The following is a 6,636-nucleotide window of genomic DNA, read 5'->3' as shown; positions in this document are numbered from 1 at the left end:
CCATCCTCTAAAATGACACTTGTCCAGCATGCTTGTCTTTTTGCCTCTTTGATGCACCAGGGAAGCAGTTCCACTGGACAGTCTGAGCGCTCATCCTCTGGAAAAGCTGCAACACATCTGTACCAAATAAAAGCTGGGGAAGGAGAAAAGGACACTTTCACAATGTGACACCCCAAAAGTTGTGTTAATGAACATTTTACTCTCAAAATAAAACTGCAGTGTGAGTAGTGGCCCACTCCAGCTACTACTAATGAAGAGAGTCTAACCTCTTTGTTCACACAGAGCTGAACAAAGGGAATTACACACTGACACATTTCAACGCCTATGGAGAGACTTTTGTCTGTGTGTGTGTGTGTGTCTGCAGGGTGCAAAAACAACACACACACACACACACACGCTCTCAGAGTCCACAGGCTTGAAATTAATTCAGAAAAAAAGCGAGTGAGAAGGAGGGATGAGGAGGTGGAGCGGTGTTGGTGAATGCATCGCTATCCTTGGAGCCTGCACGCGCGCGTGCACACACCATCGGGAGCGTCGCTGGGCTTGCGTGCGCGTCCACGAGAAATAAAGAAAAGAGGATCAGGAAGAAGGTGAGAGAGAGAGAGAGAGAGGTAAAGGCGCCGTCTTCTTCTTCTTCACTCTCTGCTGCAGTGTCTGATTCTCCCTCCACCATCTTCATCAACATCATCATCCTCTTCTCCCTCCTCTCTGTCTGTCTGGCCCCCCCTTCTCCTCCTCGCCCTCCTCCTCTTCCACCCCCTCCTCCCCCTCCTGTGAAGGCATGGCCAGATATCACAGCGACAAAAGAGAGAGACAGTGGTAGAGAGACCTTTAGAGAGAAAGAGAGAGAGTGAGAGCGAGGGAAGAAGGCTGCAGACTTTCAGACCTGAGAGGAAGAGGAGAGGAGGAAGAAGAGATAGAGGAGTCTCCATCTTCGCCATTTCAGTATGTTTTCCTTCTCTGAGGTTTCTCTCATTCTCGCTCTTTCTGCGGCTCCGGTTACGTTGAGCACACTGCTGTAATTTTCCTATAGTGTCACGCTCGCGTTGTTTCACAGCTCAGTTGTGTTGACAGTCCTCTTATTATTCCCGTAAGAGCGCGAGGCTGTGGAGTGTGTCTGTGCCGCTCTCCGTGCGCCTTCGCGGGGACATTGTCTGACTGTGGCACCTCTGTAATCTCCCTGTAGTGAGTCAGTCATGCTTCTGTTGTTCCCATGATATTTTGCACATGTTTGTCATGTTGTGCGTTGTTTCTATGGTGCTCTCTCTCTCTGGCGCTTTGCCTCACTGTGCCTTTTGTCACGCGTTGTACTGACTTTAATATTCCTGTGATATTCCCATCGCAGCGCCACAGTGAGCTGTTTGAGCCGCTCAGCCTGTGGTGACCTTATGCCACCTCTTTGATTATGTTTATGCTCATTATCGTGCTCGTTTATGATTTCACTTTTATTGCTTAGAGGTGTGAGTGAACAGACCCGGGGCTCCGTAACATCCCTGTAATATTTATGTAATGTTCCTACTGGGTGCCATGAAGCCTGTATTGTTCTGTATGGTGAGTGTATAGGATACCTCTGTAGGATATGATAATCTGGGCTGAGACCACTGTATGTAATGGTGTTTATTCCTATTGGGTGACCAAGTGATCCTGTAATTTTGCTGTAATGATTTATGCAGAGCTGAAGTGAAGTCTGCGTTGACCTTTTGGAACCTTTAACATCTCTATTTTCAATTTGACATGTTTGAACAATCTGCTTTTCCCTGCATGGGAAGAATCTCCATAAAATTAAGGTAAATTGCTTAAATCCTTAAGAGATTATTGACTTCTACATTTTTAACACTTAAAGTAACTTAATGCTGCATTTTCGTTGTTAACTTTTAACAGCAGGCAAGAATGCAAAAAACGTCATACAATAACATAAAATTCATACTAAAATTGACTAATTTAGATTATGCGACAACTTCACATGAAACCTGGATTACTTTTAGACTTCATCGTCCAACCCAACCATCAGTGGATTATATAGGAAAATCTGCCCTGGCTTATCTTCAGTCTGCTGGCTGTGCAGGTGCCTATGCTGAGCTTATTGTACATATTTATGTCAAACCCAGTGTGCAAATTAAAGTTGCTTAATTTTAAAAAAGGGTTAGTACAGCCGTGGGAAATTACATCACTGAAACTCTTGAATAAGAACCACCTGATTTCCCTGCAGGGGGAAATTTTTGGGGGCTTGGAAGCTCTGAAGCAAGATCAGGGCATCTTTAACATTTATGACTCGTGTCTTTACTCAGATATTAACTCTTTCTTTCTTCACCTAAAGTTTCAGGAACTTTCCCAGAATTAAGGTTCCTTCAGTGCATTTCCACACAAGGGTCAAATCCACAGGAAGATAAAGCAAATTAGCCTGCTGACACATCAAATCTGGACAGCAAACCCAGTTCTTCATTGGTATGAAACCTCCTGTGCTTCCTGATTATCATCTGCTACAAACTACAAATAACAAAGAACCGGTGTGCAGCTGAAAGTTTTCCAAAAAACCTGGGTGAATAAGATGTTGCTGTTAAAGGCGCTAACACAATCAGTGCATTCCCGACAGGTACAGTACACGTTTATGTTTCCCCTAGGACCCACATTTATGTTTCCCCTAGGACCAATTACTGGATGCCAAAGTAACCATGTGTTTCTTCTTAAGGTCCTCAAAAGGCACATAGAAGTTCTCAAGCACTAATATTTGTGCAGCTGTTTGGTAAAAAATAGAAAAAAGAAATATTATGATATAAAATATGAACTTTATTGTTTCATTAAAATCAATATATATCCTTACAAGCTTCCTTCTTTTTCGTCTTGCCGAGGTTTGCAGAGGTTTGCACACAAGAAGGTCCTGGACTTTGGATCTTCTGGAGGTCTTTGTGATTCTAAATTGGCCAAAGATGTTAAAAAGATAAAGAGTTGTGAGGTGAGCAAGGCTAGAAAAGTGCCTCACAAATGTCATTTCCACATGTACGAATGAATAATAAAAAATAAACCTGTAAAAACCCCTGGGCCCAATTTTTCCTTTTTTAAAGGGTCCGTTTCTGTGCCGTCACATTAACGTGCAGAGTTCTTACCAGAGGTTCAACACCGGCCTCTGTAGGGAACCAACCCTGAGGGTGCAAATAAATACCCCCAGTCCAGGGTACAAAGGCAGGTTGTTAATTAGGAAGTTCATAAGGTTTTGTTGCCGTCGTGAGCATCCAATCAAAATGCATTTAATTAATAAGCTATTAGATTATTATCCAGTGAACAAAGGTTTATTATCTGACTTAAAGTTAATTTCAGCCACGATGAGAAATGTGAGAAAGATGCACACTGACTGCTAAATTGGAACCGTCGATGGTGTGAAGGTGAAAAAAGTGAGTGCTGCCCTCAAATAAGGTGTGACAGGCGAATTCAATCAGGAAATGAGCAGGTGACAAAGGAACAGGAGAGCAAGTCAGTGATGAGGAAAGGATGCGAGGTGAAGAAAGTAAAGAAACATTAAAGCCTTTACTCAATTAGATAAATATAATATTCTACAAAAACCATGCACTAGCGTAATGGAATTTCATTTAACAGATTATGTTTGTTTGTTCTGCGTCTGTAGTTTTCTTTATTCTTATATGGATCTTATAGTTGGGGTGAAAAGCTAAAGAAACTAGAAATCTTTCCTGCAGCAGCGCCTTAAAAAGTACTCCTCAGTGTTGTTGTAACTACTGGGGAATCATTTTGGGGGTTAAATCAATCTCACTGGAAATGGATTTAGACCCTGGCTTCATGTACACTTGACCCTTGAAACTGGAGAGGTGGGTCGCTGTCTGGACGTACAGTATAGTCAGAGTCAGGGACAACATTCAAGCTTTTCCATGAATGAGTTCCGATTTAATGCAGGGTTTCTTTAAACTGTCTGAGGTGTCCACCAGTGAATATAAAAGAGAACTTTAGAGGTCAAAGGCAGGCCGTCTTAGCGTAGGATGAGTGTTTGCATAGATATCCTTTATATATAAAATATACTTTATTCCTTGTGTTTGTTTGGTTCCATTTAAAGCAGAAGTTCATAGTTTTGCATGGATAGCAAAGTGTCGAGCTTGTAGTCTCGATCAGGCATGAGGATCTTTGTCCAGTTTCCAGCGGCTTTATTCCCTAAATGTGTATTAAAAAAGAGAGACTCTCAGATGCTTCTATACATGACGAAAGATTTTATGAATTTCATGTGAAAGCGCTCTGCAAAGTAATGAAATATTCTAGCTCAGCTGTTGGTTAAAGTTTATATTGTGCTTTTAAGTGAATCATTTGCTGTGTTAGCATCCGTTCCTGTAGAAGGTCCACCGCATCAAGTGGTTTTTCTCCACTAACCGACCTTAAGTTGATTTAGGTTATAAAACCCACCAACAGCAAGTCGGCACACTATTCAAGACAGTTTGTGACGGTACAACTGTTTATGTCTCATGTCAAGGAAACTCCACCTACTTATGAATTATGCGTCATTAGATTTTTGTGAAAAATGTCTTCATTTTTAGATGATTTTGTAGCCTTTTTTAATGCATTTTTTTTTAAATTTGTGTTTGAAGAGTGCTTTAAGTGTTGTTGCAGATGCTGAAAGTTGATAGTTTTCTAAAACTTGCTGCTGTCCTACATGCTAATTTAGAGCGTGAGGTTGTGTAGGGTGAAAGGCCCAAAACTTTATTTACTTTTTCATCCTAAGACAGTATGTCTATGTCTGTATTTAGACATTTATAGATGTCTGTATTTTCACCTTTTGTCATCATTACTGGGTGATCACAGTGTTCTTGGCTGAGCGAGCTTTGATCTTTGACCACGTCTCTGTTGTTTGTCGTATTGCTGTTGTCGGAGGGAATGAAGTGGACTTTAGTTCAGTGATGTCAAACTCGTGCTCCAACCCGGACAAATGGGACATTTTCTGTGAAAAGGTTTAGGATCACGCTTGTCGTTGATCTCAGCATGTGGTTTTGCGTAAACGGTCTTCTTCTCTGATGCGATGAAGAATGAGAAGAAACCTGGCGAAATATAATCTTCCTGTCAGACCGGGTGTTGTGGCTCTGCATGAACCGTAGGAGATTTCTCTCCTGGCTGTTTTGCTGTGTAAACAAAGACACCAGGTGAACTCAGTTGAGAAGTAATGAAAGAAAAACTCCTTTATTTTCCGTCGGCTCTCTGCAGAGTCTGAGTCAGAGACAGGCCAGAGCCCGGCGATCGTTCATAACTGCAGAGGAAAATAAACCCGCCTCATCTCCGCAGCCCAGCACCACCTGTGTGTGACAGAGGATATTAAACACAGGTTCAGCTTACACTTGACCAGTCATAGCAGACTGCTGGTCACAGATAAATTCTCCATTCACACCTGTGGGTCTCTTCACATCACAGATAAAATCATTCCTGCTGCTGCTCTCCGTGCTCAACGAGCTGTTGTGTTTCAATTTGCAGCATTCGGGAAAGTTCAGCTCAGTTTCTTTACAGCCAGGATGAGGATGTCACTTTGAACATCAGGCTGCCATTCACATTTGTTATACTAAGCTTTTACTACGCAACAGACTTGCAAATCAGTGGTTGAATGCAGATTTACAGCAGTAAGGTGGGGGAAGTTGAAGGAATTTTGATTTTTGCAAACTACAATTTACAATGTAGTGGTTTACACATTCATCTGACACATGAGAGATCCCGGGTTCAAGTCTTGGAGGAGACAAAAATGCCTGGGAGGGTTGTTTCGGTAAAAATCTGCCAAATCAAATATGTGGGTCCATCTGCTGTGGGATCCCCTCGTGAATAAGGGAGCAGCCAAAAGAAGTTTTAAACGATAGTTTGGAAAATGAGAAAGTTTGGAACATTTCACCTAACAAACCAAAGCTATACTGGTTACCCAGACACGAAAGAGCCCAGTCATTTAAGAAACAAAGCATAATACTGTCACAAACTAATTTTTGGTAGTTATGACAACCAAGGGGAAACTTCCTGTGTTGAAGTACCAAAAACTGCAATTCTTCTAATGGCCACTTGAGGCTTCCTCCAACAGTTTGTCAGTCTTCCTGACATCTAAATGTCCAACTTTAAAGCAGAAATAGACAAAAACAGTTGGAGCTCCTCCTAGTTCCCCATTCTTAACAGCTGAAACACCTGAATTCATTCATGTGTGTTTAGGCTTAATTTAGGGGCGTGGATGCTGTAGCTTATTGGTGTATGGGCCTCACTTCCACTAATTTAAGTAAGTGAACTGCTGTGCAGGTAATTGTAGTTGTAGCTGTTGCAAGTGAAATCCTGGTATTTAATTAGTCTGTCACTTAGTAATAATTAGCAGGCATTGTTGTATCGCTATATCATTAAGCAGTTCCTAAATCAACCCATTATATAATAAAAACTATAACTAATACCAGAACTAAAAAAACAAAACAAAAAATAACTTAAATGAGCTGAAATTTGATTTAAAACTAAAACTGCAGAATTCTCACAGCGGACGCTGTGGGTCAGCGGACCGTTCTCATTCTGGGGGTGTAAAATAATGCTGTTGTATAGCAGCTGGTATGCTGTTGGTTATGGTATTAGTAAGATGGTGCAGTCAACCTGCAGTTTTTGAGTGTGAAGGATTACAGGGTGTGTTATAACCCAAAC

General features: G+C 41.6%; 1 protein-coding gene across 4 annotated transcripts in view; it reads left to right on the top strand.

Annotated features, from left to right (window-relative positions):
* Positions 1-581: 581 nt before the first annotated feature.
* Positions 582-6,636, top strand: part of myt1la (myelin transcription factor 1-like, a) — an 88,877-nt gene continuing 82,822 nt past the window's right edge. For 3 of the 4 annotated variants that reach the window (XM_085134242.1, XM_085134243.1, XM_085134241.1), the window contains exon 1: positions 826-2,953. The gene's annotated coding sequence lies outside the window, so the exon portion shown is untranslated. Of the gene's footprint in view, positions 2,954-6,636 lie in introns of all 4 variants that reach the window. The other variant, XM_085134237.1, reaches the window with a different exon arrangement.

The sequence above is a fragment of the Neolamprologus multifasciatus genome, chromosome 15 (genome assembly GCF_963576455.1).
Source record: "Neolamprologus multifasciatus chromosome 15, fNeoMul1.2, whole genome shotgun sequence".
Classification (NCBI taxonomy): Eukaryota; Metazoa; Chordata; class Actinopteri; order Cichliformes; family Cichlidae; genus Neolamprologus; species Neolamprologus multifasciatus.
This window is presented reverse-complemented; position numbering and strand designations above follow the sequence as displayed.